The following is a 13,651-nucleotide window of genomic DNA, read 5'->3' as shown; positions in this document are numbered from 1 at the left end:
GCATGATAATATAATGAAATATTATGTTGCTATAATATTATCAATACCAATAATACCTATAGTAGATTGTGCTAAATATAGTATCATATATATGTAAAAACCATTCGAAAATAATAATTTACAATTCATGTTAACCTGCAATAGTCTTGCTAAGTTCTATCAATACAAATTTATAGCGTGTTACAAATTATAGTTATACAATATTGGATAAACACACTTGGTAATGTTAAATCCTTGAATTTATGTCACATGAAATACTTATTACAATACCAAATTGTTCTTTTATTAATATGTGCATAATGTATCATTTCAATATCGCGAAAATGCAACGTTTAAAACATTATCAAAACGTTTTTCCGTGATATTAATTTGTTTTTTCGTACACAACAATAAATTAATGTCTTATCAACATTACATTTTAATGTTACTCAGGAATTATAATTTTAACATTGCGATGATGGTTTGTAACAAAGCTTGCACAGTGGGAAATATAGTAGATATTTTATTTTAGTAAACACATGTAACTCATACGCTGAATAGTCAATACTTCACTCTTGGAACCCGTAAAGTCGTAACTACTTATAGAATAATGAAAATCATCAAATTAAGATTATATGGAAAACAATATTGTTAACTTAAAATAATTTCTTATGTATTCTGTATTCATCCTGATACGTACACAGCAATTTTCATTTTTTTTTTTTTTGTGTAACATTTTAGAGATTATTAAATATTGTCCATTATATATAAATCCTGCTTAATGGTACAATACATTACTACAATAAACATTAAGCACCTAGGTACCTATTGAAAATAATGATTATAATTGAGTCTTCATAGATATTATTACAAATATAAAATATTGACCAAAAAATAACATTTTTTGAAAATATCTTTTTTTTTATCTAGATAAAAATGAAATTATCTTTTATCTTTATCTAGATATTTTAACTTTTTTATCTATTATCTTTATCTAGATAAATTTTGCATTATCTATTCCCAACACTGCTGACAATTGACATTATTCTTTTAAACCATGATTATTTTGAAAAATATATTCTGTTAATATTTAACGAGTTCTCATGGTGACCAAATTGTAAACCTACCAAAAAAAAAAAAAGAATGAAGATAGAAAACTCTAGAAAATAGAAATTAAACTCTTTAAATAAAAAATGAATTACTCGATGGTACGATTTTCCTACCAAGAAAAATCGATGGTTGAATAGCGGATTCCATGTGATACCCATAGTCAAACTATTGAACGTTTGCTATGTGAAAAAACTTGAACCGGCAACAGCAATTTATTTAAATAAATTAGTGTTTCTAATACATCAAGTGTTTATCGAAATAATTTTGATAATAATAAATTTAAAAAACAAAAACTAATAATCCCGCCGCATATTTTTTTAAAGTAATGTATTGACCATTTTTTAATATATTTTACATGTTGATGTGGTTGTATCACCACGTAGGTCACCTTGCAAAAATACAGTTTTATGTTGTACGTTAAATTTTAATATATTCACTAACTAATTCATTAACTTGAACTTTTTGTTCTTCTCTATAATTCAACTGTTCTTCTACCAAATACAAATGGGGAAAGTTTTAAGAGAAAATGAGCAAACTACGCACAAAATACCAGTACAACTTCGAATCGAATCAATCATTTAAACACTATGTATGAATTGTGTGCCCTTCGTTTAAATGTTGCACGAACAGTAAATGCTATTGTGTTTTAAAAGTTAATGAAACCATTTTATAAATCATGTGTCATTCCGTTAATTACATATTAATATTATTATTTGTTGACGAGAAATCGAAACGAATCGAAAACAATTGTACGTTTTTCATCAACAGTTGTACACAGTTGTATTCGTTCGCTAAATACGTTGCCGTTACCGAACAGATCACGGTTACAATTTATATAATATATTTTGAAAACACCGATATTTAGAAACGATACTGTTTCGGTTCATTTTTCCGTTAGTTTGCGAATGATGATTTAACAAATAAACATGCGTATTGGGTTCTCGCGCAAACTTGTATATTATTAACAACAGCCCGTGAACCGAGAAACCCTTCAGTATCTGGGGACACAGCAGTTTCGTTCAATGCGTCCATACGTAATGCAATGGGTTGTGTATCGTTTCTCGGTGCTTTTAAGCCGACTAACATCATAATAATTAACACTATTGAACATTAAGCATAAAGCGTTGATTAATCTCAGCGGGATAACAGACGGTTAAAAAGGGTCACTGCGTTTCGAATCGATATCATATTAATCCGGGACTGGGAGTCTGTATGCGACTGGAAAGAAATGCGCGGAACCAAATGGCAGGCCGTGACGATATCGTCCTCAGAGAGCGTCGTGCTAGGATAGTCAGTGGTTTTCGGTCGTTTTTCGACTAGCCAACTGCACGTAACAACTAATATTGTGCTCGCCATCGCAGATAAATGTCTTGGCGCTTGATACCAAACAGGATTATCTCGCTAAACAAGGGTGACCATATTAAGAAAATAAAAAAGCGAGACAACTATTACTTCTTTCCACAAAGAAACCCTCATCCATTTACATTCACACATATGCACACGAATCTCGAGAGTTAAAGTCCAAATCTCTGTCATATCAAAAACAATTATTTTCTTTTTACTTTATCCTTTTTACGAAAAATAACCTAAATAACAAAATATTTTCTTTAAATTATTATTAAATAATATTTTCTCTTAATTATTCATCAAACAACACAATGTAGCATTTCGACACTATAATAATTTCTTAAAAAATTAGAAAAATTTAATTTTTAATATTGTAATTAAAATATTGTTACATATAATTACTCATACATTTTTTATTAAGAATTAGGAAAATGATACACTATTAGCAATCTAATATGGAAATAAAGGGATTAAAACGGGACAATCTTCTAAAAACGGGATAAAAAGCGTCCCATTCGAAGTTTGTCGAGACAACGGGACGTGATGATCAAAAAGGGACAATCCCGTTTTAAACGGGACATCTGGTCACCCTACACTAAACCCACAGCCATAATCGCCCCGTACCTTCTCGGTAAAACATAATAATCACGCGAAAAGCCGTGCGACACAATCCTTTTATCGTTTCATTTTGATTTTATACCGATCGGCAGCTGCATGCCGCGAGCCGATTTCAAGCGCTCTAAACTTCTCCGTTCGGCAAGTGTGGAACATCTAAATCATTAAATCGTAGTACATATTCGCAGTGTGAGTGATACCACGGTTTCTAATCGGTTAAAACCGTTTTTTTTTATTAACCGTTTTTATTGGAAAATATGTATAAATGAAAACAAAAAAAGGAACCACAATGACAAATTTTATAGAACGAAAACGAAATAGTTAACCAGAAAAATATTTTTCGTTCTCTAACGGAAATAAATAAATTTTTAATTACGAAAAATAATTCATATTTAATTTTAGTTTTTACACATTTTGTTAAGTTGGTCAGTCTTTTGTTCAACAAAAGATAGGTAAAAATTATTAGATAAATATAAAATAATTCTCATGATAAAAATTGAACAGTTGGTAAGTGGGACTACTGGTCATAACTCCACACTACTGTAGATAATACGTGAAAACGATTAATGACAACCAGAAACCACATTGTTTATTGTTACAATACCACTTTTAATGAACGATGGTGTTATCTTAAATTGTATCAAATATTTGTAAATTTGTTCAACATTTTGAATTAATATGGTTCTTCTTTTTTGTCTTACTCGATAATAAATATTGCAGTTATGTTGTATGGCAGTTAACGGTTGTACACCAGAACCGACGATCAAGTGGGCTATCGCTTATACGCACGGACGGCGCCCGACAAAGAACCCGATCGTAAAATAATTAAATCGTCGTATGGAAAGAAACCTGAGAGAGTGAGAGAAAGAGTGGACTGTATGGTTAGGTTTGGAAGTGATGTGGATGAAGGTGAGATAACCAACTAGAGTAATAAATAATAAATATAACAATTGTAAATTATATTAGATAATCGTAAAACAGAAGACAATATATATCATGAATTTATAGACTAAGTGAGTCGACCACATGTGGTTGCCGGAAATAATAATAATTAATAATAATAAAAGAATAACAATAATAAATAACAAATTGATAACGATGTACGACCTGGTAATACCAACGCAAAATTGAAGTTGGGTGACGATATGGTCGATGGCCAACCTGTCGTAACAGTCGGAAGGTTCCTTGCCGCGTATGTAGAGGGCGCCGCTGTCACATGCGAATGAAAAATGTTGATTCGGCACCTGGCGATGACGTCACAAGAACACAAACCGAAATACGGGAATTCCCAATCGTTCGGATGACGAGATTAATGGCGCACACGACGTCGGCGAACAAATAAAACACTCGCGGAACGATAATAAAAAAAACAACTATGCGACAATGGCTAACACGAGCGCGACGATGGTGATCGGAAACTTCACAATCGCAACGAGAGCACGATACGTAAAAGGTTTCTTGAAGTCTCTCGATGATGAGAACGGAGTGGATGAGACGACGACGGTCAAACCATGTGGCGCGGAGTGCTATGGGTGGCGAAATATATTACAAAAAAAACACTAACGACGGAGTTGCGTACAGTGTACACGACGTCGGCGATTGTCAGTGTTAACGGTGGCGACGCACCGGTACATACAATGGCGGATATACTATTTTGCCTAGACGGCTACGTAAAAAACATGAACACAAGCACACGACGATGATGATGAACGCGTAGACGATCGACGACAGACCTGTCTTGGGAGTGGGCGGCAGGCTAGCCATCGGAAAACAGCACAGCTAACTACCCCCTCTCAAGAAATCGATCATGTTATCGACCAAGTTTGCAGGAGGCTAATACGCCGCGATCCTTGCACGACATTTGTACTCGACATATGTTGTTCATCATGTGTGTTAGTATATTCAATATTGTAATAAAAACTTAAAAATGTGTACCATATTATTTATTGTATATTAATATATAGTCTCTGAAATAATATTAATATATATTTATATATTAATAATATACGGCCTCTGAAGCTGAAAAAAAATATATTATAAATATATAAATTATGAACTTATTTTAAGAATATCTCTCGATAGTTGAATTTTTTAATTATTTCAATTAATTATTTGAGGTATAAAATTGTTATAAAAAAATTCATTTTTTTAAAAGAATAAAATCAACCGGTTTTATTACATTGAAAACAGGTTTTAAAAAACTATAAAATATAATATCAATATTAATCAGTTTTTAAACCAAATAAAATAGTAGATGAACTAAAACAAACATTAACCACAAAAAATCATTATGGTTTGAAGTCTTGAGTGATACACGTTTGTAAACATTAAAATGAAGTCTGCGCTTTTTTTTTTTTTTTGTGGCATCATTGCGCGGTAACCGTGGATCTATTTTAAAAACCATTATGATACCTTCATACGTAACATACCGCTCTCGTTCTTTGTTTTATTACTCAGGCAATAGTAGATCGTTTTTTTCATTTTATGTTTTAACAGTTAGAAAATAAGTGTGTGTATACCGGTACGTTTTTGAGTTAGTCTGCCTAAATCTACTACCGTCATAGCAGTTTTTCGATTTTTGATTAACAAGCGGCTGCTGTGCACTTCTTGCCGTCTAATCTTAGTACGTAAATTTATCTGAAATTTTATCCGCACAACAGTTACACCGACTGTGCTATCTCGTCGGCCTTTAATCTTAATTACTTTTACCGATATACCGCCCTGCGCCAAACACAGTATATACATCACGTGTGTATCAACTGTCACTTCTCGGTCTTATATACACTGTGTGCTAAGTAGTCATCATTTTTTTCAGTATGGGTAAATCAACTACTCCTAATAATACTACTACTACTTCAAATAAAGTTATCACAAGGTCTACTTCGTCCATACCTCCTTCATATAGTGATATTATGGCTGCTCTTGATAAACTTCGTCGTGAAGTTTTAATTGCAAATAAAAATATTTCGTCCACTCAAACCTTACAATTTGAGGAGTTGAAAAATGACCTAAAGCAACTATCTTTGCAAATTATTGAATTAAAGGCTGAAAATGCCACCTTACGCAGTGAACTAAATACTCTTAAGTGTAGAGTTACGTCTTTGGAGGATATTGGTTCATCTAACCAAAGCTCCCATGTTATCTTCCAGGTATTGCAGGAAAGCTTTAAACGTCAAAGATTCTCTTTAAACACATTTATGGTATACCCGAATCCTCTTTGGCTTCACCAGTCCAGCGAATTCCGGATGATAGTTTTTCCATTCGCAATTTGCTCGAACCTCATAGTATAGTTATTCCGGATAACTCAAAAGTTATTTGTCTTGGTAAAGTTGTCGCTGAAAAATCTTGTCCAATCAAACTGTTGTGTGGTAGTAGTGAGTCCTCTAGAAAATTGATATCCGACTTTAGAAATTTGGTAAAAAATGGTGTTCAGTTTCCTACAAGTTTCCGTATAGTCAGTGATAAAACGTTGATGCAGCGTACTCTGCTTCGGTCCTGTCATACTGAGCTTGAAAATCGTAAGTTAAATGGTGAAACAAATCTTGAGATTTCTTATGTCAATGGTGCACCTCAAGTACGTGTTGCCAAATCAAAAAACTTTGGATTCCATCATCATGAAGGTCATCGTTAACCAAGTCAGTTAGTGGTCAGCCAGTTCGTGGATTTTATCAAATTTGTTGAGGTCTCGGATCCAAATTAGTAAATCTTAGATGTAACGCCACTGCGCTGGACCACGTTTTTATTATTTTATCTGAAACATGGCTAACAAATGGTATTTTTGATAATGAATTTGGCTTTTATAATTATAATATTTTTAGATGTGATAGATCCTCTCTTACTAGCAATTATTCTCTCGGGGAAGGTGTCCTTATTGGCGTTCGAAAGGATATCCCTTCTTCTCTTATAACCGTCTCCGAATATTGAACAATTTTTTTTTCATTTTTCCTTCAATAAAATTAACTTCCTAATAAGTTGTGTGTGTGTCCCTCCTCAATCCCCACTCAACGTCTATCAATCTCATATTAACTCTGTTGAACATGTTCTTAATCTTTACCCTAATTTTAAATATTTGTTTTGTGGTGATTATAACTTACCTGAAGTCTTATGGAATAATGATGACTCTGGATTAATCTTCTCATCCTTCCATTGTCGTGCTCCTTGTATCCCTGATTTTTTGCCTCTAATTGTTTTTTTTTTTAAATAACAGCAACCTTAATAAGCATTGATCCTTATTAGACTTAGTATTTAGTAATGTTGATTCTTTTTCAGTCAAAATTATTTGGTGTCAAGTCAAACATCTTTTCGTCTACGTCTGGTTTCCTCAAGGTGGACATTTATTACTATTATTTTTTTTTTACTGTTCATCAATAGTGTACATAACACCTTGCCTTTGTGTCAGCTTTTGTGTTTTGCAGATGATATGAAGCTCTTCACGGAAATAAACTCAGTTGCTAATTGTACAAATCTCCAAAGTAACCTTGACTGCTTTGTTAGTTGGTGTTTTAAAATAGGCCTTAAAGTGAATGTTTCAAAATGCCGAGTCATGACGTTTTCTCGTTCCCGTTCTACTATCCTTTTTGACTACAATATCTCTGGTTTGACAATTGAACGCGTTGATAATCTAACCGACCTGGGTTTTAAACTAACTAAAACCCTTAGTCTAAGTCCTCATATTTTGATGATTACTAGTAGAGCATTTAAAGTTTTAGGTTTCATAAAGCGTCTATCTAAAGACTTTAAATTGTTAAAATCATTAAAATCGTTATATTGTGCTTTAGTTCGTCCTATTTTAGAGACGGGTCGGTTGTCTGGGATCCGTACACTGTTTCTGATATTAATCAACTAGAACGTGTTCAACATAGATTTTTGAGTTTTTGTTGTTTTGTGTTAGGCATTCCCCATTTAGCTCACAACCATACCAATATCGCTAACATACTTGGCTTGCCTACTCTTGGCGAACGAAGAAGAACTTTAAATATAAAATATATTCGTGGTCTAATTAATAAACATATTGATTCCCCTTGCTTGCTTCCCTAAGTTAACTTCAAAGTCCCTTCGCGTGTATCTCGTTTTCATGTGATCTTCCATATTCCTACCGCCAACACAAATTACGAGTATCTGCAAAATGAGTCTTTAAGGCGAATTATGTCATTTGCCAACGAGGACCCCTCTTTTGATTAAAATTTGTTCTAATGTTCTTATACACTGTATTAACACTTAAGTTTAATATAAGCGTTTTAATTGTTTACTTAATTACTGTTTAAACAAATTATATTTCTCAATTTTCTACTATTATTCTAATAAATTGTACTGTACTTTAATGTTATAGGGGAAACCCGTAAATTTTGTAATAAATAATAAATAAATACGTCTATTATCGCATCGTCCGCTACGCGACGTGTATCAGAGTCTCATAAAGGTTCTTCGGTTGATGTTTACATCTCGTCGGCCGCATGAGCCTAATCACAAAATCATCTTCGAAACATAGTTACGCGAATGGTAAACATTAGACGACCATTGAATTGAAACCCAATGTTAGATAAAGTAATCCATCGAACATGGATTGGCTTCCAATAAACCCAATACTGAATTGACTCTCACTACTGTAAGACATTATTATTTAACAAAGGATTCTCACATTATACGCATTTTACTATTACGGCGTCATTTACATTTTGCACTCAAATAGTCTGTCACTAGATATATCTGCTGTTATGTATTTTATCATTTGAGATAAAATAAAGTTTTTAGTAAATTAAATTCAAAAATATGACTCTGATGCAATTTCAAGATTTCAGTATGTAAAAATATTAGCCAATAAATATAAACTACAACGAATAATTTAATGGTATATTGATTTTTGTATATATACATAAACTATAACGACGCATCTGGCTTAATAATTATGTGTGTCGCAATTGTTTAACTATTTTATTGTTATTATTATTATTACTTTTATTTTTTTAATTTTTTTTTTGTAATCTCTTGAAAGAAGTTTATATTATATTTGTAAAATAATTTTGTTTGAAAAAAAAATAAGAGTTATATTATAAATGTAAAACTCTCAATGTTAACTGGATAAAATATATGAGCGACATACCGTAAAACATGTGTTAAAATTTAGAATCAAACTAAACGTATTGTTTGAGTGTAACTGACATGAACTACAATCGGAAATAACGTATAATTTAAAATTATTAATAACATTTTAGTAACCAATATATTTTTGAAAACAAAAAATGTTGGGATACAATTCAATAGTAAATTATTGAAAGCCAATTCAATTGCTCCGAAATATTAAATTAATTCACTTTAGTTATTGAATTATCAAGTTATTCCCTCAGCTAATCAAAATTTATTATTTCGTTTCATAACCAAAAAGTTAAAAATATATACAGTGACTAAGTATTAAAAAATAATATATATATATTAAGGTGTTCCTTAATTATTAATTTCAAAATATTTTTGGTCTCACTCCCTAAATCGGTGTGTATACATATAAAAGTGAACTGCAAAAAATTTTAGGTCAATCAAATAAAGTTAACCCGTGCCGACTTGAAGTTAAAGTTTGAGCTTAATACATTTTTAAATAATTTTAGACAATTTTTGTATTTCCGTAAATATTTCGTAAACCATTATGAAAATCGTAATTTTTTATAATATGTTTTTTCAAGTAAATTAAATTTCCAATATATTTTATAATATAACATTTTTTAATAAATCTATTAATTTATAAGATACATAAGTTTTAATCTTAAAAAACAGAATTTCTCCACAAATATATAATTTATATTTTATTATTTTACTGTAGGATTAATAATAATAATCTTAACTTATAATATTTGGTAAAATAATAAAATTTTCACAATAATATTATGTACTTCTTATACACTTATTTGTGTAATTATTGGTTCTTCATATTTTCGTATTATACTCGTATAAATAATAAACGATAAGATTGTGAAAACGATTAAGATGTGTTGAAATACGTATTGTTTATCTATAACTTATCGCATTAAGTTTCCGTAGGTACTAGTCTTGCTTTATGATTTATAAAAGATATTATTTAGAAACTGATAGTTTAGAAAATAGCGATATATCGGAATTAGAGACCAGCATTAATTCTTTAGAGCTAATAGAACCACCAACTAAAAAAAAGAAATGCCGTGGAAAAATAAATTTTATAACACCAAAATTGGCTGGAGCGTTAGATAGATGTCAATTAAGTATTCGAGATTCTGTATATATTCTCCAGGCTACTTTAGAAGTTTTAAATTTTAATATAGACGATTACGTAATAAACCAGACTTCTATACACAGAGTTCGAGGATCATACCGTTGCGAGCGTAGTGAACAAATAAAATTACAATTTAAAAAATCACAACCTAATTACGCAGTTGTACATTGGGACGGAAAAATGTTACCGGATACTACAATTAGAAATGCAACTGTTGAACGACTTCCAATCGTGATAACTAGCAAAAATATAGAACAAATTTTAGGAGTACCAAAACTTAAGCGGTCAACAGGTGAAGAACAAGCTGCAGCTGTGTGTAATGCATTACAAGATTGGGGACTATGCAATATAGTACAAGCTTTGTGTTGTGACACAACTGCGTCCAATACCGGTCGTTTAAATGGAGCATGTATTTTAATTGAAAAAAAGTTAGGTAGAGACTTACTATATCTTCCGTGTAGACATCATATTTATGAACTTATTTTGAGAGCCGTTTTTGAAATTAAAATACCTCAAGTTACTACAAGCCCAAGTATTCCATTATTTAAAAATTTTCAAAAACAATGGTGCGAAATACATACTAATAAATATAATAGTGGGATTGAAGATCAAGCATGTGGTGATATTTTAGAAAATGTGAAGGAAGATATTCTTAGTTTTGTCAAAGATAAATTAAAAATTAAACACTCTCGTGGAGATTACCGTGAATTTTTAGAATTAGTACTAATGTTTCTTGGAGGTGATTTGGAAAATAATATAACAATTCATCCTCCTGGTGCTATGCATCAAGCTCGGTGGATGGCACGGTCAATTTATTGCTTGAAAATATTTTTATTTAGAAATTATTATAATATTGCAGAGTCTGTTAAAAAGGCAATTGGAGAGATTTGTGTTTTTATCATTATATTTTATGTTAAAGCTTGGTTTACTTGCCCATTGCCAGCTAAAGCTCCCAACCAAGACTTACAATTTATAAAAGATTTGAAATCATTTAAATCAGTTGATAAAGACATATCTAAAGTATCAATTAAAAAAATATGTCATCATTTGTGGTACTTAACCGAAGAAACTGCTGCATTATCTTTTTTTGATGATTCTATACCACTTGAGACAAAGCGTCAGATGGTAAAAGCTCTAAAAAAAAAACCAATAAAAAACCCGACTAAACGATTGATTATTCAACCAAACCAAATAGATAATACATTTTTAGGTAAGTAAAATATCTGGTTTATTTAAATGTAAAAAATTTAAAATTAATATAAAACAATAAACAATCAATTTACCAATTTTTTCAGAAAAAAATATTGATGAATTTCTATCAGAGAGTAGCTTGAAATTATTTTCTCGATTCAAAATTAATGATGGCTTCTTAAAAAAACGATCCAAAATCTTGGGAATCAAATACAGATTTCGTGAATGCAAAACATATAATAAATTCACTAACAATAATCAATGATACTGTAGAAAGGACAGTGATATTGATGGACAATTTTAATGCATCGTTAACATTAGATGAGGAGCAAAAACAGTACGTCTTACTGTGTGTACAAGAACATCGAAAAACCTACCCCAATTGTAAAAAAAGTACACTTCAACAACAACATAACATATAATTAAAATTATGGTGCCTGTATTTATAATTGATATCACTTATTTTATGAATTTTACTCAATATTGTAAGTTTTTTTTTATTATTTTTAAGAATATATTTAATTACGCTTATGCATATTTTAAATTAATAGATTTATTAAAAAATGTTATATTATAAAATATGTTGGAAATTTAATTTACTTGAAAAAACATATTATAAAAAATTACGATTTTCATAATGGTTTACGAAATATTTACGGAAATACAAAAATTGTCTAAAATTATTTAAAAATGTATTAAGCTCAAACTTTAACTTCAAGTCGGCACGGGTTAACTTTATTTGATTGACCTAAAATTTTTTGTAGTTCACTTTTATATGTATACACACCGATTTAGGGGGTGAGACCAGAAAAATATCATTATTTTTTTTTTCTCATATGGCTAAGGAACACCCTAATATATATATATATATATATATAAATCGTCTTTAAACGATTAAATAATATCATTGATGTTTGGATATATTATCCCTTGGTAACAAAATATTTATAAAAGAATTAATAACGAATTAAACAGAAATATAATATCAAGTTTCACTTTTAAAACTTGTTTTAAATTTTGAAAACAATACCTATTAGCCTCTTGAAACTTTTACATTTTAAATAAATTCTAAAAGTAATTAATTAAGGAAATTTAATATGTCATCCATAGTTTTGATTCATACTCATGTACTAACTAAAAATTGTAGTGCACTCGTATTTATTAATCTAACATTTGATATTGATTCTTTAAATCTCGTTTTAATCGCCTTTAAGTTTTTAAGTCCTAACAATAGTTGTCAATCTCTTGAACAGTCGTCATCGTTGGTGAAACGGTGAAGCTCAAACGTTTAAATCGACCATTTCCTCAGATTGCTGTGTACGGTATTACATTTCCCCTGAGCGTCACAATCCTTACAAAATGGGTTCTGTAAATGTACTAGGTAAATTTTAAATGAATTATATAAACATTTTATGTTATAATCCGTGTTCTTGTACAATAATTGTTTTGATTAACTGTATAAATTAACTAGTTCAACAAAAATCTCCATCACCGTAACATCATACAAAACCAACCGTAATGCTACGGCACAAATAATGTACACTGCAATTTCGCAAAAATTTTATAAATAATATGTTGTTCCAATTTAATTACGGCGAAATTACTACTATGCACACATCATTACTTATTTACCAGCGAAAAGTAAAATAATACAACAGTAATTAATTGTTGTTTATTTTTTCGTAATTATATAATATTATACCTTTCGACCCTGGGTGTGACCGTCGTTTTTAATAGAACCGATATTATATTATTCGAAGTGGAATCAACCTATCATTGTACAAAAATTACAACATTGTTGTTTGCGTAACAAACAGTTTTAATTAACGTAATTTTAATAACGTTATCAAAACATTTACGGTCCAATAATTTTGATTAAACCGGAGGCTACACAACTGATGACGGAGAAACGGCGAGAATGAATAAATGAACAAGTATTAGATAGAAATAAAACAAAAATAAGAATATTATAATGATGTTCGTAGGAAATTCATTGAAGAAAAATTATTTGCAAGAAATATCAGCAGATTCAAATCAATAGATTTATGAAATAAAAATGCATTAATAAGGTACAGAACTTTGCATGATAAAAAAAAACGACCAGAATAAGGAAAACACTTGGGAAAGGCTTATACAACAGCGAACAAATATTTTAAAGGACTTTTATGGATA

General features: G+C 30.5%; 1 pseudogene; it reads left to right on the top strand.

Annotated features, from left to right (window-relative positions):
• Positions 1-11,410: 11,410 nt before the first annotated feature.
• LOC112692629 lies at positions 11,411-11,912 on the top strand (annotated as a pseudogene).
• The last annotated feature ends 1,739 nt before the right edge of the window (positions 11,913-13,651 follow it).

Source organism: Sipha flava, unplaced genomic scaffold (assembly GCF_003268045.1).
Source record: "Sipha flava isolate LNK unplaced genomic scaffold, YSA_version1 75_pilon_pilon, whole genome shotgun sequence".
In the NCBI taxonomy this organism is placed as follows: domain Eukaryota; kingdom Metazoa; phylum Arthropoda; class Insecta; order Hemiptera; family Aphididae; genus Sipha; species Sipha flava.
Note: the sequence above shows the minus strand (reverse complement) of the source record. Positions and strands in the feature narration are given on the sequence as shown.